We start from the raw sequence: 26,662 nt of genomic DNA on the forward strand, positions 1-26,662 counted from the left end.
CTAATATGGAACACCTACATTTATTCTGGATCTGTAGCACCTCCTGCGCTTTACTCCTACTCCTAATCTAAGCCATCTTCAGCTCAGACACCTCAATCTCATATACAGACTGAATTTCATAGCTTCTTTCTGAATAAAGTACTAAAAGATACAGCCTGTTCCATACTTATCCATCAAAAATTTTCCTGTGGGTTATCATCACCCTTCCATCTTAACTATTGTGGTGGTCTTCTCTCTGGTCTTGACAGGTGAAACTTTGCTCCATTCACATGTGTTCTGAGCAGAGCTGCACAGAGCATTCTTCCGGACTGTCATTCTGACCATATCCCTTCTGTCTCAGCATCCTCCTGTTGTCTTCCCCCCTTTTCTATCATACCTTTCTGTATATTTTTATGTCTATGGCTTCCATGGGATTTCTACAGGGAGGAACAGGGATAAAAAGGTTTAAAAAAAATCTGATCCCAAAGACCACTCAGTTAATTTGCAGAATGCAAAGTCTACATGAGTCTCCTGTATGCCCTGATCATAATATTTCCCTAAATAGTGCTGCCTATTTTATCCTGGTTATCTAAGTTAAAATATCAATGCCAGTTTAACTAGGGACTTGTTACAGTAAGAGAGGGAGATCTATTAACAGCTTTTTTCTGAAAATGAAAGAGCTGTGATTTTCTGCTGTGCATGTGTTTTAAAGGCCAATAATACACTCCTACTCTGGCCCAGGTGGCAGCTCACAGCCTCCATCTGGGAGGAAAAGAAAGGGGGGAAAAAAGGGCAGACAGCTCATGTCTGCAGCAGCCAGGTGTTACAGAGCTGCACGGTGCCTGAGAGTTCCTTATAAATGAGCTCTCTGCTCACTAAGCAATCCTGCTTCCCACCCGCAGCCCATTTATCTTCCTCCCATTGGGTAGTGCAGGCTGGAGAAGTAACTGCTGCCTTGGGGCTGTATTCTTGCTCTCTAACATGCGTCCAGCTTGGCAGATAGGCCTGTTGCATGGTTTTAAGTTGAAAAGAAATAAAAACATTAAAAAGTCAGCTGAAAGCTTTTTGCACATCCTTTACTGGTGGAGCTCTGAGGCACGAAAGAGGCCAGCAGAGGTATGTGCTTCTGATCCTGGCTGGCAGCCACACCTGAAAAATTACAGAAAGGCTATGCCTCTGCTGGCATGAGATGCCTTCTCTCTCTATGCTAGAGCCACTCAAATACCATTTGATCCTTCTCTCATACTGATTTCACACTAATGCACTTCCATTGCTGTGGTGGACTTAGCCTAAGTTTAGTTCCATGGAACAGAGAGAATCTACTCCTTTCTCTATGGTTGTTTATGACTCAGTATCACTTTATGGAGATTTTTTTGTTTGTTTGTTTCTCCTGCTCCATCATAATGACAGTCACCACAGATTTTTTAGAATTTTGCCTGCATGATAAAATATGCCAGTCTTGATACCACAGCGGAGGGCCATTACATGCACCCTGCATAAGTTAGTGGTGAATCGGTGAAAGGAGAGAGAGGAGCAATAGAGCTGGCTGGATGTAAAGCTCCTATAATTCACCTAGAAACTTGAACTAACCCTCTGGGCTATGCAGTTCACGTTTGTAGTGGCCATTAGTTAAGGTACCTGTCTGGTTTGGCTTTGTTTGCTCCTGGCACTCTTTTACAGAACCCACATACTAATATAGTTTGGGATTCATAGGCTGACTGCAGCTTCAACACTGACTATTTTGAACAAATGCAGAAATCAGTAAAACAACTTGTACAATTCAAAGTCTATTGGTTGGCTAAGATTTAACCCCAGAAGATCTGAACATTTTGTTTAATTGGCTTTGAAATGCCTGCAAATGCCTCCACATGTCACCTTATATTCATATGGACCTCATATTAAAACCAATTGCAACACAAGTACACACTACAGTTAAACTATTTCTGTTTCCCTATGAAAATACAGGTTTGCTCAAGGGTCCTAGTTACACATTATGTAGATATCAGATTATAAATGTCTCAACAGAGAGTTGATCTAATAATGAAAAAAAGAATACTCACAAATAATTTATTTGTCAATTGATGGGGGAAAAGATATGTGAATAATTTATTTGGTCAATATTATTCAATCATCAATAGAACTGGTAGAATAATTTATAAATTTACTTCTGAATAATTTATTCATCAATTGATGGTAGGACAATATTAATGAGGTAAACAATATTCAAATAACATTCAACAGGCTCTCAGACATACACAGGACATTCATGGAGGAAATAAGGGAATGAATTCCTCCCTCAATCCTAATGCCAGGCTGTGGATGAATGCAGTGGATCACCAGACTGCAGCTACCCTGTAGCTGCTTTGTAGCTTGATGATAGTAATCACCTTCTTTCCCATCTACCCGCTCAGTACAATAGATCTGCAAAGGTGCTCTGACAGCACGGGATGATTTACTTGTGTCATTGATGAATGTGTAAAACTATTTGGAAATTCCTTATAGTGTGTTCCAGTGGTTTCTGCTGTTACTGCAAAAGTCCACCTGCTTCTGACACTTGGTAGCAAAGGCTGCAGGTGCCGTGGTCCCATCAAAGCCTTCCAACAGCTTGACACTTGTCACACAGTCGAGAAGTGTGCTACTTTCTCCTTGCATACTCAAGGCAGGAAGCAGAGGATTTCCCTCAGAAAGCTGCAGGATCCTGTCCTCTATTTCTAGATGAACTGCAAAAACAAAAGTTTAAACTCCAAGACAGCTTAAGGAAAAGCCTTAACAGTTTTAAAACATCATTCTGCATCTTTAAAGGGCAAATCATCAAGCTACCAAGATCCACAACAGATTTTAAAAGTTGTCTGGGGTTGTGCAAATGAATTTTGCTGCTTCTGAAATCAAACAATGCAGTGTTGACATCTGAAGAGTTAAAAATAACCCCCTTCCCACCGTTCCTTTTCAAAATGCACTTTCTCAGGCTTGTTCCTGTGACTTTCAAAATCATTTCAAGGCAAATCATATTTGAATGTAAGATTTAGATTTGTTTTAATTTAATAACATCTTTCCAATGTTGTTTATGTGAGGCAGAAGTTACTTGCAGTCTGTGATATTTAATTCATTCAAAAACATGCCGCTGCCTTGAACTAGAATCCACTGGCTTGCTCTGAGTTTCCTCTGCTGCTATTGAATATTTCCATAACAAATCCAGTCTGAGCATTGACCAGTGTAATAGCTGTCATAAAAATACAAAGATAAAGTAGGCATGTGGATGAAAGCAGGAAGATTTTTTCTTCTTTCAATGTGCTAAGTTTAATGGCAGATATACATGCAGTTTGGGATGAAAACAGATGCCCTTTATGAATAGACTAAGTGGAGAAAACAGCTGGCTTATATTCTGCTCTGAACTGCTACCAGGATTTTTTCACTCTTTGTTGCTTTGTTAGGTATAAACAGCAAGCACTGAAAATCCAAAAATGAGGGAAAATTTATGAATTAAACACAGTCACAGAGTTTATTAGTGCTGTATGCTCATCCTCTTGGGAGTCACTGGAAGAAGAGCTTTGAGCAATTTCCAAATTTTCAAGTGAGTTCTCCATTTCTTTATCTCATTCAGCTTTTGATATGGTGCATAAATTATTTATCAGGGCTACCATTATTTCGTTAGCTTGCGTTGTCCTCTGGCACCATGTCTGCAGAATGATATTCATTTTGCATTTGCAATTATTAAACTTAAAAGAAATCAGTTAATTTTTCTTCTGTTCAGCTCTCTCATTTAGCAGAATGATGTGTGAAGGACTGAGATGTGAGCAGAATTTCATTTTGACCTTGAACCCTCATTACTCTTTTCATCTTACCATTTCACTAGAATACGTAACTGAAGTTTATATAAGAAATATTTCTATTTTCATTTCTCTCTCTCTCTCTCCTTTTTTTTTTTTTTTTTTTTTTTAATAAGAACACGGGATAGGAAATAAGCTTTTCCAGATCATAAATTCATCATTTAGGCCTCAGTGAATTGTGTGTTATGCTGGTTAAATTCAGAGCAGGATCCTCTTTTATATACTTTAGATCTGTGTTTTTGAAGTTAATTTCTGGGGCAGTTCCTCTCATAGCTTCCCAATTGCAATAGTATCTGAATGGAACAGATTCTCAATTACTTCACCTTAAAGAGTGTAAAAGAGACACTGGCCATTTTCCATGCCAGTACGTAGAATATACTCTTAAATAAATCTTGTTTATTCTGATTGACTTCCTCCTGTTTTACTCTCATAACATACTTAAGTCTCTTCCTGCCATCCCTCACCCTGCTCCGCAGATGAAATTATGAGGTAGCAGGCTACCTGGCAGAAGATATCCATTAAAAATATATACAGTTTTACACCTAAAATAATGTGCTGATGACTGTAACGAGATCATTTGGCCTTAAGGAAAACTTTGTCCCCACTGTTTGGTGCAAGAGCAGACTCAGAATTATGTCGGTGCAAAACAATTTCCCCTGAACTGGAAAGCACCACGTGGCACATTAATTTCCTGCCCATTCCCAGTACTCCTCTGGCTGAAGTCCTCTTGCAAAAGAGGAGAAGGAAATGCAGAGCTGTGGTGGGAGAGTATCTTGTGGATGTTTATGTGCAGTTTTGCTTTACCTCTTGCAAAGATCTGGAGCTATCTGCTTGAACACAGAAGTCTGCAGCGGTAATGCTGCTGAACAGCCTGGTGTGGCCGGCTGTGAACAGGGTTGCGTGTGCTCCACAGCAGCTGTACGTTCTCACCTGAGGCACTTGTCAGTACAGAGGATGAATGGTAGCGCTACGCTCCTTCCCCTGTGCTGACAGCCACTCAGGTGAATGATTTGCCTTCTGGTGTCTCTACAGGAGGCCCCATGTTCCCATGCAAGATCATGGCCTAGAATAAGGAAGCCATATTACAATATTACTTAAGATGATTTTACTAGTACCAGATGTGGTTTAATTCACTGATTTCTTTTAAGTAGCACTCTCCTTGTCCTGTCTGCAGGTTCACTTTAATATTCCAGTCTCTGAAGATGCTTGTCGCATGGCTCCATGAAAATTCTTGCTGCTAGCTAACCACCTTATTCTTTTTTAGAAATATTTGTTTTCTTGTGGGCATTGCTATATCAAGGTCTTGTATTACTTCCTTGAGCAATTCTCATTCTTGAGAACAGTAAGCATTCTTACTCTTGTAAGAACATTAAACATATTGTATTTAATTAAATTTAACGTATTTTGTATTCTTGTGTGACTGAATATCATTCATCACATATAAATACCTAAGAAGATGGGGTGATGTCTGTGGCCAAGTTACTATTGCCAGCAGAACCTGGCCTCTGGAGAGTTGGGTATGAGATAAGGTGCCTTTTATCTCCAAGTAACTGGCTTTAACACTGACTATTTAATAGTTACCTAACAGATTATATAATTGTATGGATATTTCTATGTTTTGTTAGGTCAGATAAGGAAGTTGTTAGTTTTTGTTTTGCAAAACAGATGTAAGTATAACTACCGTGGAACTGAAGTCTTAAATATGCAGAGGACCTTGCTTTCCATTATAAAGGTTTGTTGTTATATGTTTGTACATGCATCTTTCCTTCCTCTTTGTATTTGCAAACAATTTTTTTTTTCTCTCTAAAAGGTGCTGGCTCAGTGCCCTTGGCAGCTAAAGTTGCCCACAGAAAAGATGCCACATTAGCCTCTACCACGGGAGGTTTCTTAAACTACCTGATTTCACTGTGCCTCTAGGCTGACCCAAAGGAACTGTTCCTACATGTGAGAGGACTGTGACTGCTGGGACTCCAGGAACTCCAGGAAGTGCTTACACAAACATATCGCGAACAGTGCTGCTCTGCTCTGACACCACCATTCCTCCTTTTCTCTTCTTCTCCGCAGCTGTCTGTTTGCAGGGAGCCCCTCTGAAGGACCAGCTCCCCACATTCCTGGGCACATGCCTGGGCAGGTGGAGGCAAGCCTGTTCCTCCCAGCAAGCCATGGAGCTGCACCAGCATGCTGCCCAGTCCAGTCTAATGAGACCCAGGGAGAGGACATTTCCCAGTGTTAGCACCTGGCTGCCTTGAGATCCCTAGGAGTATTTATAAATACTTGATATGGGTCTTGGTCTTTGCATGGGTCCTTAGGCTGGTGCTCCAAAATAACTGGTACGAAGCTTCATTCTGCTTGATTTACCGGCAAAGATGCCAATCCACATCAACTTTCATAGTGCCCTGCTTCAGGTTTTATTCACACTGCTGTGTGAAGAACAGGACTGCTCATAAAAAAGGCAACACTACATCTACATTCCCTTTCCTCGTCCTATATCTTCACAGCCCTATCAGAGTATGCCAGAGAAACCAGCCATAGAACTATCAACGTGTTTGTACCCTTTGATGCACCAGGCAAAAAAGAAGAAAGAAAAAAGATATCTGTTTTATCCCTTAGAATTCTAACAGCTTCTTTCTGTCTATGAAAATAACAAATACTTGCTTTGAAATGAAGTCTATCAGCTGAATATTAATGGGAAGCACTTCTGCAGACTAGTATTTAGTCTGCAGAGTAAAGGTAAAAAAATAAAACCATCCACCCAATTACCTCCTAGCAGACAGACTGCTTTGCACAGCTCTGTGCACATCTTTACTTCTGAGGCTGCCGAAGGGGCCAGCCACAGCACTCGAAGGTAGCCACTGTTATCCCTGCCTTTGGAAAGGCCTGCCTGTGAATGTTGCATTACAATAACAGTTGCCACGATTATTCCTGAACAAACAGCAGATAATGCAACTTGCTTTTGGGCAAGGAAGATCTGTTCAGAGGGACGCCTAATGCTTTAGATAAAAATGTGTATCAGATTGTTTGACACCAGTTTAATACTCAGAATTCTAGAGCAGGCCCTAGCTGTTATTTTAATACCATTCCTATACATTTCCCTGCAGTGTCCCAGCATCACAGCCTTGATGGCTGCATCACAGTGATGATGGCACAATCCTTTCTGCCTGTGGCTCTCTCCCAGGTTACAGCTTGGAAGAAATGAACTCCTTCCACTGACAACTTCTTCCTCTTTTCAGGACTACCATTTTCCAAACAAAGCCTTCTGCTGCCAGCTAATACAAGTAACAGAGCTGGGACCTCTGTTGTGACTGCCAGTGCATTGAGCTGTACCAACCATCTGCCTTATAGGAAGGCAGACCTGTTTGAAATTCCCATAGATGAACAGTGCTATTATTGTTGCTAATTAATAGTAGGCAAGGACACAATACCATTCCAAATGAAATTTAGTCCCAATCAAAAAAGTCAAGTGTGCTTTCTAATTGATTAAATTTTAAAATCAATCAATCTGGTTATGTATGTGTTTTCACAAGATACAACAGCTTACTGAAACCTGTCCTTCTAGTGAGACTAAGATTGAAACAGAGCTTTTGTTTTTTAATAGAATTGATTTTTTAAAGGAAGATCTATTTTAATTAGAATTGCATAGCAAGTTTTGTCAAGCTTATGCTCCCCTAGAAGTTTATTATGAAGCTGTGCTGAAAGAAAGATGCTCTATGCGTTTACTCTTTCCCAAAGGGCTAGATGAAGTTAAAATGAACCTCTGTGCCTGCTAGCACATACAGACCCCATGGGCCTCCTAAATTCCTACTCTGCAAAGGCAGCTTCATACTGAGAAAAGGAAATATCATCTCCTTTCTTCAGAATGGCAGATTAAGTTTTCCCTGGTTCCCTCTTTCTGAGCATCAGAGTCTCTAACATAACATATATGGATGCTAAAGAGCCCAGATGGCAGCTTCAGCTTTAAATTAATAACATTAGCAGTCCAGTCAGATGGGGAATGATATACAGTTGTTTTGCTGGTTCACTCCCATCCCTTCTGTGTGTTACACTAATAGTTTAATTTAGTGCTGCTGATTTTCTTTTTACCCAAGTTTCTAGAAACTGTTTTTAAACAATAGGTGCTTGTGTTTGGCCCCAACTTATAAAGAGGGTCATTATAGTGAGCTAGGTGGGTAGACACTACTCCTTGTTTCAGACTGTTGCAATTAAATTCTTGGAAAGCTCTTACTGATAATACTGGGGTTATGTCTTTCATTACTACAGAGAAGAGCTATTGAAAAGGTCTGAGCCTCCAGATTCCTGGGATCTTGGTAGCTCGTGACTGTGTTTCAACAGTAGGTTACTCTATGTCATGCAGTATGAGTGAAGGAATCCCAAATAATAATGATCATAGATCAGTGAAAATCAGTAAAATGGGACATGCAACAATTACAAGAGTGGTGGAAATTTAAACCTCTGAAAGACAGCCCATCTGTAGCTCAATGAGTGCATCTTTGGAAAAACAAAGCAACATTGAGCCAAACAGCCATTCATCATTAAGAAATTACCATCAAAGTGATGAGGTTTTGGTATCAGAACCTACAAAACTTTCGATAAAGCCACAGCATGTTATTCCCAGCAAAAAACAAATCCACATTTCATTCAGGCTGAACAATGCAGCTGATGGTGTCTTGGGCAGAACCAACGTCAAACCCTTTGGGACCTACACAATGGAAAGAAGGCCTTACACTGATACCTCAAAGAGGTCTCCCCATTATTTGTGCCCTGTACAGTTGTCCCTGTTTCCTGGTCCCTTAAAACCGAGTCAAGTGGTTTTAGTTAGTAAACAATGAATAAATACAATATACAATATTTTTTTCTCATTATTTCCTTATGTTCCCAAGGGGTGGTTAAAACTGCTGGTGAATGACAGAACATCTATCTCTTTCTTGTTATTTCATTCTAAATTTGAGGAAAGAGAGTAGTTACCTTTGGCATATGTTATATTTCAGTGTTCCCACTGAGGTAACATCTCTTTGGTGTGTGTCTTAAGGACATGTTCCCTAGGGACTGTATTTTATTGTGGGTCCTGTGATTTCAATGCAGCTTCAAGACACACCCTCCAAACCATATTTTCCTCTCTGAAGAATATACCTATCAGTCAATAACCTCTCTCCTCAATCCTTGCTTGTAAAGGAGGCGGAAAACTCGTTAAAATCTTCTTGAACTGTCTATGTTTTCTTTGACTAAATTGTATTTGCCACTGTAAAGCCCTGTCGATTAATCTAATAGATCTTTTGTTCTTTCCACAGACTAATGTCTTACTTTTTATCTTATCTTCTTGTGCAATCCTCTCTTAAGTCTATTTAAATATCCTGTAAGCTTTATAGCATTTTGTAAAATCTTCATTCTTTTGCGCCCTAAGTTACAGTTTGGGTTAAATCACACAAGCTCTCAGCAACTACCAGCAACAAACCAGTCCCTTACCCCTAGGGTGGTGTTTGGCCCAAAGATGACAAGTGTTAAATGTATTTGTCACTCAGAAAGCTGACATCAGAATCATTGGGCTAAAAGTGGACTCCAATACACAACAGGACTGTGTAGGAATATATAAAATTTCCCTCTTTCTTTAGTAGAAAAAATTCTGACACCACTTCTTGATTCTCATCTCTCCTCTGACTAGAGCCTTGGAAAGTCACTCTGGGTGCGAAGCTGCAATAAATCCTGAGGGTTTGCAGCAGAGGCAACAAGAAGACACGAATATCCCAGTGTGATAATGTGGTGGGTAAAGTGAGGGGGTAGGAGAAGCAGGACGTAATGCTTCATGATGTAAGTTCTCCTCGGTCAGTGCCCTAAATGTCAAAAATCTCACCAGACAATTTAATAGAGAAAGCAATCTGGCTTCAGAGCCACACGGTGGAGAGAAAATCACATCCCCCTGGATAGTAGTCTTAAATCATGATCTCATAATGTGCACTGTTCACACTGTACTGAATATCTAGGCTTTTTAGAAATTTCCCATCTGCATATGGCAATTTGCTTGTTGATATTTAGACATGATTGACATAATTCAACAATCTGGCTTATTAGTTTGCTTTGTAACTATGTAAAATGCTGACAATGATCATCCCAGCTGACTGAGGACATGCTTCCTACGACACAGTAAACAAACGTAGCAAAGGAGGCTTTTTTCCAAATGATTGCTCCAACCCCCTAATGAGAATGTTATCTTACTTCATCAGCTCTGCACTATACCACAATTCTTAATGAATCCTCAAGTCACACAGCTCCATTTCTTGAGCCTGGGGTACAGTAGCTAGAATTGTATGCCCATGGTCTTTTCTCCCATCTTTAGCTGCATTCTGAATTATGATGAACCCATTTATTACATTGTCTGTGAAAACACATTTCTTTGAAACAGAAAGTATTTCTGAAATTTGGATTCAAAATCTACCAAACTCCTTAGAGGAGTGCTTCTTCCTATAAATCACTGCTTCTTAATGGAAAGAATCTGATGAAAGAGTGAGTAATGATAGTAAAAAAAAATAAGAATAAATCAACCTGCTCGTTAACCTGCTTGCAGAGTAAATTCTCTGTGCTCTGAAGGCCAGGATTTAAGACAGTTCCTCTAAATCAAAGGATTCTTTCTGATGAATCCTGTTCTCCAGCTTCCTTCTGTAAGTTATGTTTGGGTAGTCAATGGCCATTTGTAGTGGATGTTTTTCAGTTGTTCACACACATTAGCACTGATTTATTTAGAGAAAATAACACACGGTATTCCCAGGGGAAAAAAATCATTACTTTAGTTTTGGTGCATCTAATTACAATAAGTCTCTATCATACTCACCATCTACCCTAATTATCTGGGGAGCTGACAGTGTTTAACAATGAAGGAAAGAGTGCTCCAGTGTCCAATTAAGGTTTTCTTTGAGGATTAATAAGTTATGTCTCATCAGCCGCACTGACCCAGAGGTGCTAATCTTTACTTTATCACACTAATCTTAAAGCAAAATTCTGCAGATCAAGAGTAGCAGAATGGTAAGTTAATTGTTCCATTAGGCTGATGAAGACGTTATATCCATGTCCAATAATACACTATTCCCTGCACTTCATTACATGCTCTGCTATAGATCAGAAAACAAATGGTAAAAAGCCTGCCATAGCCACTTGGAGCAGGTGACCAGTAGCTTGGACTCCGCTCCATACTTAGCTGCAGGTTGTTTTGATATGACTGTTTATGCTACATGCACATAATAGTTTAACACACTCAGACAATCATAAACAGTTAGGAGAGGTTTTTAGCACATCTAAATTCAGACTCAAAAGGAAATAAATCATGTAGTCAATAATAGAAAGAAGACTTAACAGTTATCTGCCCTGTAAACAATATCCTTGATTAGAAAGCATACACAGTACTGTTTTTTTAAAGGCAACAATTCAGGTATTTTCACCAGGAAGAGTTTTTCTCATTTACAAGCATCCAACAATCATGGAGAGCAAGGCAAATTGAGTTAAAATATGCTCCTAACCATTACAATAAATTAGAAATCAAATTTTAACTGTCTTCCCAGTCGATTTGTATTTGCTTTGTTTCCAAGTAATCAGGCAGGTTAAATTCTTCTGGAAAAATGCTCACAAAAAGTACTATCCCCACAGGAAAAATACTTTTCATAATCATTGCTTTGCAAACATTTCCTCTTCATGATCTGACTTAGGCGGGAAAGGAAATGTGAATTGATACCTTTCAGGGCATGAGTCACATACTTGTGTCACTGAACAAAGAGAAGGCGAGAAAGACAGGATCAAAGCCAGAATAATTTCACAGAGGTGGGTAGAGAGGAAAAGGGAGAAGGGCTGGATTTGTGAAAATGTTTTGAATGTATAATCCTTTTTCCCATTCACACAATATTTCCTTCCTCGTTTCTGTCTCTCTTTCTTCTAAACAAACCATAAATCTCTGCTTTCCTTCTCACCACTCAGTCACGCCCTCATGGCAATGCTACTCAGACACACTCTTCCTGCTTCCAGGGGTGGGAGACTAAAGACGCTGAGTTAGATTCAATAGGACAGGAGCATGTGTTTGAAATAAGGCAAGTGTTAAAAGAGGGATAAAGAATTGGATTAGAGGAGAGAAAAATATTTTCTTTCTTTCTTTCTTTCTCTTGCCTCCAAAATGTAAGTCATATATTATTTGCTGAAACTCAGGTAAAGTCTTTTCTTTTACACACTGAATTCATCCTGAATCCAACACCTGAACAAGCAAAGAAAACATTAAACAACACAACTGTTAATGTTCTTTATAAAGATATCTCAGAGAAAGTGGAGCTTTTGGACAGCTTTCTCAGACAGCAGCTATTTCATTCATATTGTTATTTCTTTTTTTTGCATCTTGAAGATAATTCAAAAAGATTCCTTCTAAAATAAAAGCTGATAAGGTATTATCATGTTTACTCTCTGTGTCCTGTACTGAGAAATGGGACATACCATTATACTGTCTTCAGAGCATTTCATCTGTAAAAAAGACAAGTGACTTGCACATAAAAGTATGCTTCTTGTAGAGCACCCATGTTGGATCATTTAAATGATTAATTTAACCAAGACATGTTGGAGGTAACTTGATTTCCCCTACTTTTCTTCCTTTCTCTCCTTTACCAGTTTAGTCCTCAACCATATATTACCAGGCATACAACATTTCCAAGGTCACTCTGTCACCCTCCTTCAAGCCCCACATTAAAACCCTCTTTTAGCATAAAGCTACAGACAAAACAAAATTAATCCTCCCTTACCCTCCAGCCTAAGAGGATTCAAACTCACATATCTCCCTTCCCAAGAGAATTCCAACTCCTCAATTACTGGACCGGTGTCTTTATGTGTGCACATGCATATGTGAATGCCCAGAGACAGAGAAATGGACAGAGCACTCTGTGCCACTCCTAATAAAGTTGTTTTATTTTACGTTAAATAATTAAAGTTTCATTTCGCCAGAGAGCAGGACAGAGCATGACCACAGGGCAGCAATTAGGACACTGAGCTGGGAAATGGGAGATCCGGCTTTAGCTCTTTACTTCAAAAGCTGCTTGTTATTTAAACCAGCAACTGATTTGAATAAAACACATAACCATGTCTTTCCTCTACCCTGACTGATGAAGCGTGTATCCCCTTCACATTCCTGATGGCTGGTTAGGTTTGCCACATTCGCACCAGGAGGACTTCCAGTAGAGGAGGTCTTCCCTACCATACTGTAGCTTGTGTCTGCAGTGGGGCATGTTCTGTCTATTGGGCTATTACACTGTCAGATCATCTCCTCTTTGGGCACCTCCAAAAGACAATGAGCATCCAAGAAAGCTCAGGATTCAGTTACAACTGAACTGCTATTATGCTGTACTAGTGTTGGATTGGTTCCTCTTTCCTCGGGTGAAAAAGGCGATGGAGCTATGTCAATATCTCTTTTTGGGCAGGCTTAAAGAGAATTGATGGCACTGATTCCCCAGGTAAAAGTCTTAGCACAAACCAAAGGTCCTGAGACCCTGAAGCTGAATTCCCAAACAAGGCAATTCTCCACCTATTTTTCTAGTTGTGCTAGGTCACAGAGTTGCCTTCAGAACATGCCTAACACAGGTCGGCATTAGGAGTTACGGTACTAAATATTGCCAACAGCTAGGTCACCCAGCTGGGCTATCAGGATTCAACTCCTTGCCCCAGAACAGATATTTAACCACAAGTCTCCATTCACACTGGGTGAATGAATGAATGGATGAAATATCATGGGAATATATGAAGTACCATTGGGTCCGGTTCATCAAAGATGGAAAATAGGGTTTTGATACCTTGTCGCAAGGCAGAGCTTGCAGTAAAGAATATCAAGGGAAAGGAGATGTCTGTCTAGGTAGAGGTCAATGCCTCAGGCCTGCTTCTATACTCCTCTTTTCATTCCTGGTTAATTTAGGTGGCTCCAAAATGGAGCACCTCACCAGGGATTAAGGACTCCAGAAGATATTAGTCAAATCTTCTACATGTCAGCGCATGTCCTCTACATGTCTGAGTATCTACATGGGTCTAACCTACAGCTCTTCTCTTGTTTAATTCTGAATATATATAGCAGAAATATTTCCAAAGTTAGCTGAAATCACTTACATTATTTTCAGTTATTGTTCCTAGAAAAGATAAGTGTGAGACAGCACTGGAACTTGTGGTGTTGACAAAACAAAATCATTTATGGAAAAAAAAAACCCATTATGAGACAAGCAAAATGCTTGGAAAATAGTTAACATCAGATTGTTCCCATTCATACATTTTTAAAACAGATTTATAAAATGTATCCAAATCATAAGTGTTTTGCCTTTCATATTTCTTGTTAATTTCTTTTATTGTAGAATTCCACTGAGTGAATATCTCTGCACATTATGTACAGAACATAGCAGTGGAATGATTTTATATCTTCTCTCTCCCTCTGAATTTTAATAATATTAAGTCTGAATGATCATAACACAAAACTGAAAGCAAACTGCCTGACAAACCAGGCAGACTTCAGCACAAGAATCAGCTATTAAAAAGGCAGAGCTTAGTGTGGGGTACGTGACCAAATACCCTAAACACTGCCTTCCTTTCCTGATTTGTGACAAATTACATCTAGTCTATGCAGGAGATGTTGTTGTCCTCCTGTTTCTTCTCTTTAAAAATGTAATAACTACATTGATGGTTCACATTATGTCAATAAATATCAAAGAAAATTTAAAAAAAGAAAGACCTATCTGATGTGAAAAATAAAATGGGAGCCATGTGCACAACTTTCACTCAACTACTTTCAGTTCATCAGCCCAGATCACCAGGTATCCATTTATAACTCAGTTGTAGCCTGTAGCCTTTGATAGAAACCCAAATTCAGTTTGCTGGAGTTACAACAAGGCACTTTCATTTTATTCAGTCAGAACCTTAACCACATTGGTATGATATAAATAAGAGTATTTCCCTATAATTAAATATGCTTGGGTTTGCACATTTGATCTGCTGCAGCAGTTTCCTTGTCAAGGGGCAGGGTGGTTTCCGCTAGTAGCTAAAGACTGCCAAGTTACTGTTGTGGTACATAGTTTTGTTCCCTCTATAATTTCATATTTTATTTCTTCACTTATTTATTTTTAGCTTCTTTTGTAACTCTGGGAAAACCACTGTTGAGGTGAGAAGTTCTTGGGGGCAGGTGTAGAGTTGAGAGGAAAGTGTTTTCCTTTCATGGAGAGAGGCTGGTAGAGAGGCACAAACGGACAGAAGGAAGCAATCACCGCAGATGGAGCAGTGTTTCTTTTGCAGTTGGCAGCCAGCCCATTCATAGCCTGCAATGAGTCCAGGAGGGAATGCTAGGAGTTATGAATGTAACCAAAACCCTTAAGAGGTGCTGTTAAAGTAGAAAACCATCTCTCACAAGGCTGTTTGAATGAGTCCTGTTTCCACACTAAAAACAATCCTTCTTGGTGGGCCTGTGTCAACCCTTAGAGGATGGGAGTTGCACTAGACAGTCTACCACATCCTGTTGTCAGCTCCAAGTGAGATAAGGCAAATAGTTGCTGATTTCCATGTTACAACTTCATAAGAGCTTATTTTGGCTATGGAGCAGAAATCTTTGTCAAGGACCTGGAAGAATGTTACTTAACAGAGGCACAGAATAAGTTATGACACTGATTTTGAGCACAGTATTCATTCCAATTTGTATTTGATTCTTCAGGGGAAAAAATTGTAGACAGCTCCCAGCTGTATTATTCTAAACTGCTGTGTATGTTCCTAGGTGAGGATGATGCTAACTCAATAAATAATATAGTCAGAATAGCCCTCAAGGATCACTCATTTTTCTTCTGCTAGCCTTTACTCAAAAGAGAGGCTCTCCTAGGACCTCTTGCAATGGTCTCCAGCTTTCTGAAGGGGTAATTCTTGCCAGGTCTCCTCCAGCTGAGCACACACCTCTCTAGGGGCATCATGACTCCCTTTCTACCTGTTCCTTGGCTGCGGTTCTTACTGAATATAATTTATATGCTTACACAATTTTATTATAAGCAAAGTTAAAAAAAAAAAAAGAGTTTAGTCTGAAAGAATTAGGCTGCAAGCTCAGCTCTGCAAATTTATCCTCTTTAACATTTGATTTCTTTCTCTTTGCTGGTACTTTTTCTCCACCTAACAATTTTCTCAAAAAAGAAATTTTGTCAGCTTAGCTGCTCTCAGTGTGGTGTCCATGTTACCTTAGTAAAAGAAGGAAATTTGATGTCAGGACATGTGTAGCCTCGTGGGAAAGGGTCTTACTTCACACACTGACAAGCCTGGCTGTATGGCTAACAGTATTTCCCCGGGGTAAGGCCTTGCTTCAAAAACAAAGAAAAGGAGAAAAGAAAAAAAAATCAATATTGACTCTTGACACATTTTCATTTACATCAGTGCATGGCTTTCAGTCTGGGCACAAATCAATAAGCAGCTTTTAACACTGCTCAACTAGTTTGTTCTATGCAAAGGATGAGAGATTTGCCTCAAGTGGCTTATTTTTCCCTTTGGGCTCCAGGCAGACTCTCCACCATTAACACAGTGTGATTCTTCAGGATGAAGTTGAGTTTATTTGACTGCTCTTTCTGTGCCTGATTAGAAGAGCTTGAACTGTAATATTAATCACACAACATTTTCTTCATCACCACTTACGGTCAATTGACTTTGTACTTAGTGAAAGTGTCTCAAGCAGCCGACTCGATGTATGAGAGGGCAAGAAGTCAGTAGGAAGAAGAAAGATTTAGTTTCAAAACACACAGTACACAGCCTGTGGAGCTGCTGCCACATGCAAATCATGTGCTTTATCACACTGCAGATGTGCTGTTATTACATGTTTGTAATGTTTATTACATGGGAAATTGAGGGACCAAATAGTTTCTTCAAATCACGCTGGCTTCAACAACTGTTTAGCTTCAATTCAGCTGCCCTCAGATTTCAGCAGAAAGCTGACCCATGAAGCAGACACCTTTTGTTTTGAATATATTGATGACTGCTACTCAACTGCCAAGCATATGCCATGCTAATAATACTACCCAGATGCTTAACGAATGCCAGTTTGCCTTCGATACTATTAATATATTAATAGTCACTTTCATATGGTGGGCCTTCTAAAACTGCATGTCTTTGTCATACTTTGGTTTTTGAATAGAGAAGAGTAAGAATACAGACACCCAGAGATACAACATTACCAGTTTTGTTTCCTAGAGTCTCAGCACCTCAACTAGGAGTTTTTTAGCTCATGAAGCCTCCATGGAAGTTTTCAAACTGAAGTGCATGCAACATCAAAAACAAGAGCCTAGAGGATTCATCTATTGCACGCAATACCTTAGAAATACTCTTTGCTAGAAGAAGAATCTGTGTGAAGCCCAACATGCAATATAATGGGCAATCATGATTTTTTCTACAGCACATTTTAGACATGCATGACCAGAATCTTCCCACTTGTGTAAATCAGATAGTTGACTGACTTTATTGCTTTCCTGGGGATTCTCCTTAAATAAAGGGAATTCCTCAATGGTGCAGAACTGATGTAACAGCTAGCACAATGTTGACTTTCTCTATGCAGGCTTTCCTGGATTAGGCCCCTAGAGATCCACCTACATAAATACATGCAATAATAAAACAATGTATGGTAACTTGAGTCAATACTCATACTGAACAAGTTTCCCATCACCTTTTTAAGCAAAAGGGTTACCTTTCTCAATGGATAAACTGAGATTTATGCAAGAATTTGTTTTCAATGGATGAAATTGTAGTGTATATGAAACACACTGAGCGTTTTTTACTTCAGACAGATTTTGCTGATTTTGAATTTTTCAAAATTTCCATTTACTGGCCCAAATTATATGAAGCAGCTGTCAGTCTAAGACTACAAATCAATTTTTATTTAACTATCCAACTTTTCTTGACATGTGTCTCTTAGGAGTTTAGAGTTACCAGGCAACATGTGTTTCTCAGTGGAAAAGACCAGAATGGTATTAAGAATAAAAAGAGCTTTCAAGAACACTCAGAGAGAGAAGTTAGACATGCATTTCTTTAAATCTGTATTCATTTTCTTTTGAGGGGTTTTAAGACAGATTATATCAAATCAGTGAATAAGAAAGTAAAAATAACCATCCATTCAAATGCAGCCAGACATTAATCTGGAAACGAACACTGCATACCATGTGTCACAATTTTTTAGTCTTTAGTTCCTGATGCAAATACAGCATGCACTTGTACCCAGCTTTGTCCCCTGACATTTGCAAAATTGCAGGCAAAGCTCAAATTAATCACTTAATTAGGAAGCATAAAATCATATTTCCTGTGGAACAGATCCATTTCAATTGTACACCGTGTACTAGAATCACATACAGAAGACTCATACCACTACTCACCAAAAAGCGCATTAAATGCCAAGTCCATAAGCACACTCCAGCTGTTTTATACTGCTCCACCAACATGAGTTAAGGCACATCACCACTGTGTAGTGTGATTGGCTGTCACACAAAGGTTAAAATGCAAACAGGGTACAGCTGTAGGGATCAGAGCTGTGCTACAGCGCAGCAACGGAGGGAGGTTGAGGGAGCAGGGAAGCAGTGCTCAGCAGCACTGCTCTTCCCGTATCAGATGACAAACAGTGGGCACACCAAAAAGACTGCAATAACTCTGCTCACCTCCCCCGCCCCTACCCCCTTCTGAAAGTCACCCACTACTTAGCTGCAAAATGTGAGTAGTCCTTTTTTTCCAAATTTATACCAGATTCAAAATTTCTCACCCATTAGAAGAACACTTTCAACTTCTCAGATTTCCTTAACAGATCCCTGATGTAATGTATTCAGATATAATGTGCTTTCAAAAATTGTGAATATCTACTATGCAAAATAAAAAATAAGCATTACATAGTTGTTAGTATGTATCCGTTTCAGATAAAAACTGAAGAAAATCTGAGATCTAAGATCATCTGAGTAATTTAACATGTCTTTCTTGTCCATTAAATAAGCCTACCCTAAAAACTGAGAAATAAGCTAGCATTCAAAATCTTTCAAACAGGATAGAAGCTACTTACAGGGACCTCACCAGTATATTTTTCCCATTTTACTGATGCATAAGTGAGAAGGAGAGGGAGCTGAAGTGTCTTGTCTGAGGTCATACATCAGGTCAATGACCAAGAAATTGTAGAGCCACACATCATTTTCTACTGGATCAGTGAGCAGATCCAACTAACCCTGCAGCTGCAATGTCAGCAGAGAGACAAGAGAGAGGTGATTAGCACATGGAGATGGGTATGGAAGGTAGGGAGAGACTCAAACTCTTTTTCAAGCTTGCAGCTCTGCTGGATTAAACACAGCCTGACTGACTATATTTCAACTCTGACTATTCTAGTTCACCTGTATAGTCTAGAGGAAATAACAGCATTCAGGGTTTCAGTGGCCTTGGGGTGAAGTTAGCCTGTTCTAAATCTCCTGAAACATAGCCTAACACTCCTGGAGACCATACCACTGGAGTGCAACATACGTTTCAGTGAACAGTCAGAGTTCAAACATACGCAGTCATGTGAGTATTTCACAAAGAACTCCATTTGGAATGAAAAAGAACATGAGGCTGAGGCCGTGGGAATTTTTCACCATCTGGGGTAATAATTCAGAAAAAGCTTGACATGCAATTGGCAAAAGAAAATTCTCTCTTGGAGCTGCAATTCCAGGATTTATTTCCATGATTCAAGTATTAATTTTTTTATGAATGTTCTCAGAGGCAAATGATTTTTTCTACGTGTCACTACTCTTGGAATGAGTTGCCAATCACTGTAGACTGTTTGACACAAAATACTCTCTTATGACCAAGCCCAATGCAGCGCTTAGGCCAATTTCCAATGCAGTGCTCCACTGTTGCTTGTCCCATTCTTTCACATCACATTTCCTGAAACAAAGGATTAAAGGCTGTTGTAACACACACAAAAAAATTACATCAATTGGTGCTCTTAGTCATTTTTTTTTCAGTCTGTTTATATGCACAAAAGTTTATTAATCACAAAGCAATAAATCTGAACAGGTATACAGGAATTAGGATTATCATCAGAATTCTTCACCTAACTAAAAGTCCTCAAAATTGCCATTAGGAATGGGGATATTACCAGACTAAGTCAGACTGATAGCTTGTCGAGGTAGTGGTTCCTTTTCAGGTCTGTGATCATGTTAGGGCTGTGCTGAAGGCAATTTGGATAGTTCAGTCAAACTAGCTGTCAGCATTACACCCGGCATCCAAACTGCCCAATAAAACCTTCCTGGGGTGGATGCTGTGCTCTGATGCGCTTGCCCCTTCACAGGGCATGTTTGCCTCAGTGCTGGCTCTGCTGCCTCTAGGCATGAAGGTTCAGACCCCTGTTTTCAGGACTGCCATTTCCCTGTATAATGGGGGAATCTGTGCCAAGTTGTTCCTAGCAGTTTTCAGAGGAGCCCAAAGTCTGCTGGCTCTCGGCTCTGTATTCTTTCTGCCTCTCCTTGGAACAGACTGGCACTAAAAGAACAACAAACAACTGAGGGAAATAGAATTGAAGTGTAAATTTTTAGAAGAACTTGCTTGAAGGTTAGTTCCTAACCTTCTCAATCAGTGATCAGGTTATACTCAATACATGACAGTTATACTCTTCCATGCTTTAAAATTCTAATGTCAAATGTGTTTAATCACATTCAGTTCCTGGCCTCAATCATTTCTTATGACAGCAAGCTCCATTGCCTAATCATTTATTCCTGATTCAGTTGGGGCTTGCAACACAATAGTAATTAATCAGAAGAGGAATTGCTTTCATTAATGCTGAAATGCAACAGAAAAAAAAAAATCATCCCACCCAAAAGGTTATATATAGAACAACCAGTCTGATCCCAGTACAAAGAGGGATGTGGGCTGAAATGATATCTCCACAGAGCTGAAGGCTTCTGACTTCTGAAAGAACTTAGATAACACAGGAAAAAAAATCTGTTCATGGCTTTTTCTTTGGTTTGTCTTCATCTGAAATTCAGAATTACAACAATACATATCCTTGGATCATAGAGTACTAGATTGCTTTTTACCAGTATTTGAAATAGGAGTATCTTATGTGAAGGTCAAGGCATGGGATAGGCACAAGGTTTAGGCATTTGAAAGATTCAGAGGGATAAGGTTTTCATAAGGGACTTTGATTTAAATGGAAGTTTGAGGCTTAGGCAATTTTGGACATCTGACAATTGTAATGGTCTGAATGTCAGGTTGCCTTCATCGCCTTCTGCTCCTCTTCAGCCAGCCCGGCATGTCACCCTTTGCAGCACCATGCCGCAGCCCCTTCCAGGTTTTGTGACCCCATGTGTCAAATGCTGGGGTTGGCCTCAGCTACCGACAAGCTACGTTTGACAGAGAGTGTCCTGGAGCAGGAGAGAGGCCACAGTCCTTTGCCATTCAGCAATGTCCCCACACTCACTAAGCAGCCTAGCAGCAGGCCTGCTAGTCTGCAGCATCCCCCTCTTCAACCTGTAAGCAACCTGCCCTCCATGGATATGCTGCTGCCTTGTGCATGGGAAAGGCAGACACGAGAGGTCTGCTTTGAAAATCCCAGGCAGTGCCTATCAATTTATTTCTATAATCCTAGCCCGGACATGTGATTGTAAGTAGAGCTATATGAGTATTATAGATAGGTGCATAAATAGATAAGTAGATACAATTGCATATTGCATATCCTGTGTCTGCCGAGATACCTATACCTATATACCTATATACCTATACTCTGACAGAAGTGCAATGACGTTTTCCCTTCATGGAAGTCCAGGCAATAATAACAATGGCTTTATTTCCCTTATGCTTCTCAGAAGTAAGAGGAGGCTAGGAGAACACAATTTTTCCTGCCACAAACCATCCTAAGACTTGGTGGGCATAGTGGTGTATATACTGCTCAAGAACATTTTAAATAGCTCTCTAGAGATACAGGATTAGAGAGATGGATTTTCCACTCTAAGGTATGCATGTTTACTTGTCCAATAACACGAACGTTTCTCCCAGTATGTCTACAACAGTCACACATGCAACCATACACACAACTTGGTGCACGACTCCTTCGAGTTATAGGCACATAATCCACCATTCTAGTAGTACTGCAATACTGTATGTGCATGGTACCCAAAGATATTAAAGTCATGAAGTGTCATTACTTTTGAAGTATTCATCACCATGTTCAGACTGGTAAAGAAAACAATCCATGGCCCACTCTCTGGCCTTAGAAGCAGCTGGCACTGCACAGTTTGCATCTGTACAGATAAATTCTCTTTAAATAAGGGTGACCTCATCCATTTTGCTTATTTGGAACAGTCCCTAAGCACATATTTCCTTCTGAATGGTGCTGGGGCATTGGCTTAGAGAGTGCTAGTTGGCACAAACCCAAGCGTATGCCAGACAGCATGCTAGCAATTAGTGAGCAATCACAGCATAGTGCTTGAGCCTGTGTCCTGGCACTACCTCCCTGGGGGAGATGCAGCCCACACCACTTGTGTGCACCCCAAACTATTCTCTGGGCTACCCAGCACTCTTGTCCTGTACTGCCTGCACACACAGCAGCTCTGCTTCATCTCCAAGCCTCCCCAGCAAGGCTGAGATGCTGAAAAATGAATAGTTCTTCCCATCCTGAAACACTCTTTCCTTTTCCCAACAAAGCTACTCTTAGTGTGGGAATAACGGGGGTCTGCAGGTCCTGGGAAAGGACTGTACTGGGATAGGAAGCCCCATATGCTGGCAGTAAGTTCCCAGGATCACATGGCTCTAAAGATCTTCCAGTGGGGTAAAATATCAACTGACCAGTCCTGCTCCTTCACTAAGATCTCAGTCCTTTAGTGAGAGTAGTTTATCTAGGGGCTGGATCCACCTCCCCACTCATCTCTTGTCTGAGAGAATTATAGTACCCCAGTACTTGATGCTATCTTTTTTTGGCATTAATTTAGTGAAATATTCATATTGTATTGCCTACCACAACATTTAAGACAGATGGTTGCTTAGTGTATGGGCACCAGGTATTTATATGCATCAGATATGTGAAAATATACATAAAACAGATTCTTCTGAAAAATAAAGCTACAGTTTTGCAGTATTACTGTTTCACTACTAAAATAAAAATTCTCCCTTGTCTACCAGGCCTCAAAACAAACTGGATGAGGATCATCACATATGCTTCCATAGGAAAAAAGATTTGTAAAAGTCAGGGATGCTTTTAGTTCAATTATTGAGCTATTCTCTAGGAGGAAAAGATTAAAGTGATGTGTGAGTTTACTCTTTGCCCATGCAGGCTTTCTCCTAACAATCTCTTTTTGATAAAGTGTCCAATCTAGTTTTGAACAGCTCCAGACAGAAGATTTACCCATCTGTTTTTGAGGAAAGTGAAGTAGTCTGAGAATTAGCTATTGTTCTCCATTTCTTGCCACTGTTCAGAGACAGATCATTTTTAAAAGTAAGGTGTATGTAAACCTGATGTTTTATCTTGTATACCCTAGTACTTGTACAGCTGCTTTTATAATTGCAACCTCTGTCACTTACACAGCCACTGACCATTTCAGTCAAAGATTTTTTTTTAATATTATGATTATTTATTTACAGAGTTCTGTTTGTAGAAAACATACAAGATACAGCCCTTGTCTATAGAAAGATTTACGTAAGGCGTCATTCCCCTCATATTGGTATCAAGCCTTGCAAAATGGTCTTATTATGCTGAAGTTACCAAAATATCAGGTATGCATAGAATGGACTGAAGTATGTGAGGCTATTAGGATAAAATGCTACAGAAGCTGCTAAATGATGGTTGTTTCCCCTGGTACTCAGAGGCTTTCCAGCTTGTGGAGCCACAGAGTTGCTGACACAGTTATAGCAGCAGCAGCGATTTCTCTACAGCTTTTATCAGGAGTAGAGAATGTGCACTTTGAGCCAGCAGAAGGAGCTCTGCTGGCAACACCCTTGGGTCTGTAGTTTTATAGTTTGCTTTTCCTTATATGTACTCATATTTATTTATGTATTTATTTATTACTCATTGCAAGGAAAACAACTCCAAACAAACTTACTACACTGTTTTTTATACTATTCTTCCTTTTCTCCACCCCCCCCCCCAAAAAAAAAACCCCAAAAGAGCAACTGTGGCCTGAATTTGGAAATTTATCCATGAATTTATCATGTCCTTCTTTGTGCATTCTTTAGGTCTCTGTGCTAGCAATCCCAGCATGAGACCTTCTGGAACACCTCTTGCTATGCACCTACCTCTGCTACGCTTGACTTTGCAGCCCACCTTAATGCCAACTGGAATAGACTCACATGTGTGAGCGCAGAAGGTAGCCCACAGCTTTTAATTTTCTAAAGACAGCTGTTTTATAGCAAAAAATGTTTTAATAAACTAGTGTGTGGTGGAAGGGTGAGGTTAGGGATTTGTAATGGTTCCAGTTCCTAGAACTTTTCCCCCATAAAAAGTAGGAAGGTCACAAAGCTTCACATATATATGTATACACACATGCATATGTAGAGAGAGATTTATATATATTTCTAAACTATTTACTCTGCAAATCATACCTGTTTCTATTGAATTTTGAAGACACCTTATCCCTATACCATAACCTGAACCATTGCAGTGGTATCACTTAATCTGGATGTTTAATGTTTAAAACCAGCAACACTACCTAGGAACAAGGGAGTAAAGGCTCTTATATCTTGTTTTAACTGAATAACCCTGCTGAGGTCCTGCTTAAAGATTTCATCCTGTGATATCATCCTCTTAAACTCTCATGTCGTTTAAAATGCTACATCCTTAAAAAACTGTATCATACTAGAAAGGATATAATGTAGCAGAGTCTTGGCTTTTGCTAACACAGTGACAAGGCAGGTATTCTGTTTTCTCCTTTCAGTCTTCAGGTTCCCACTTACGGACCACCTTTTTCTTCTGCTTCCCCAGTAATTATTTTCCCTTGCACTTCCTGACATGACATGTGCTCACACTAATTGGACACCCAAATCACAGTGAAGAATTTGCATGCTGTAGTCCCTACCTTCAAAAAAATGTCAAGTGTTGCTAGCTGGAATGACAAAAGATGTTCAGACAAGGGAGAAAAAAAGGTGTTTTAACAAAAAGACATGGAAACCTTGTTCTGATCTATTAGCATTGTGCTCATTTGGATGGAACAGATTAACTGTATTTGGGTAAAACATAGCTGGGAAATAATGCCTTCCTACTATACATTATGCAGAAAAAATATTCTTGTAATTGATGTAAAGACTACAGCTACATTTTAATCACACCTGATGCCCTTACAGGAATAACATTTCTGTTGCCCTTGGGAAGGGCTGCTTGTTCTCTCTATAGCTCAACTTCATCTTTTTATGGTGCAACTGATAAAAATCAGTGTCTTTTTTTTTTTTTTTTTTTTTTTTTTAAATAAAGCCCCATATCCCTGATCCATGTGATTAAAGAAGGAGAAAAATAATAAAAGAAACCCACTCAATGTATCAGCAGACAATTAACTAGCTTTAATGGCCATGGAGAATGGCTTGCAAAAATTACTGAATTGCTTTCCAAAGGCAAAGTTCAAGGCTGATAGAAGACCAAATATTTTTCAATAATTTTTGGCAGTGTCATGATTCTTTGGGCCTAAATAGATACTCTAGCAGACCATTAAGGGAAATCTCAGGGAGCGACAGGAGAAGTCAGGTACCAAAGAGTCACGGGATCCCACGTAAGCAAAAGCTCAGAGCCCTGGAGCTGTGAGGATGCTGAGCAACAGCCCTGTAGCATTTGGATAGCATTACTCTAGTTTGATGCCTGTGGCTGTTAAATTTTGGGGGGATGACTCAGGCAAATGTAAGTTCCCTTTTAGCTTTCTGTTGACAGATCTGCAACTTTAAATAAATAACTTGGTAACTGCATCTGACATCATCAGCTTGTTAATGGAAGTTTTATCCTCTGGCACCAATATTATCTTTGATTATTATATACTCTGGCTGAAAAAGGAAGTACAGCACTGTGTAAAATCAGATAAAAAGGGGAATAACAGAATATGATGGACTTTACTGGGGAAAGATGGTCATTGAATTTAAAGCACTTCAATAGGATGCAGGGCATCCAAGTCCAGTTTCCCCTTCTAATTATTATCAACTGTTTGGGAAAATGATTAAATGCATCTGAGTCTGAGTACCGTGTCCTAAAATATTTCCTTTCTCCTTCTCATCTAATCAGATTCAAACTGTTCAGGTTATAGACTTTCTCTAGCTGTGTACAGTGACTAGCATAAAAAGTTCTGTTCTATTGGGTGCACTGGTTATAGCTGCACTAGTAAATTAAACAGTGACAGGACACCAGAATTTGGTTATATACACCTTTAAAAAATGCTTAACCTAAAGTAGCATTGTCACAGTGTCCATAAATTATATATAATATAAAATATTATCATAAACTTTTATAATATAATCATAATACATTTCTTATGCATTGCAAATAGTTGCATATTATACTATGCATAAAATTGTATATAAAATTATATATAAATATAATCTGTATATAAAAAGAATTTCAAACAATAAATGTTGCATATAATCTCCTTTTTATTGATTAAGATACAGACCTAGCTGTTTAGACATAATGACATGTATTTCAAAAAATATTGTCAGTTTATCTCACTCTAAAATATAAGCCATGGTAAACTGGATGTTCTAAATACTGCATACATTATTTTCATTTATATTGCTTGACTAGTACCATATTTTACCTTTTAACATTTCTTAATCTAATGGAAAACATTTCCACCCAACAGGATAGTATTGCACACAAAAGGAGTATGCATTTCCTAAATAAGGCTTTGACTTACATGAAGTTGCATGAAATTCTCTATCTGATGTAA

At 39.3% G+C, this 26,662-nt stretch overlaps 1 protein-coding gene and 1 long non-coding RNA gene across 7 annotated transcripts in view; one reads left to right on the forward strand and one right to left on the reverse strand.

Annotated features, from left to right (window-relative positions):
• The window catches only part of LOC112997463 (uncharacterized), an 82,666-nt gene extending 70,449 nt beyond the window's left edge, over positions 1-12,217 (forward strand). For both annotated transcript variants that reach the window (XR_010388338.1, XR_010388337.1), the window contains one exon: positions 5,617-12,217. This is a non-coding gene — a long non-coding RNA (uncharacterized LOC112997463). The remainder of the gene's footprint in view (positions 1-5,616) is intronic.
• HS3ST5 (heparan sulfate-glucosamine 3-sulfotransferase 5) overlaps positions 1-26,662 on the reverse strand; it is a 194,196-nt gene that overhangs the window by 15,111 nt on the left and 152,423 nt on the right. The window lies entirely within an intron of this gene.

The sequence above is a fragment of the Dromaius novaehollandiae genome, chromosome 3 (assembly GCF_036370855.1).
Source record: "Dromaius novaehollandiae isolate bDroNov1 chromosome 3, bDroNov1.hap1, whole genome shotgun sequence".
In the NCBI taxonomy this organism is placed as follows: Eukaryota; Metazoa; Chordata; class Aves; order Casuariiformes; family Dromaiidae; genus Dromaius; species Dromaius novaehollandiae.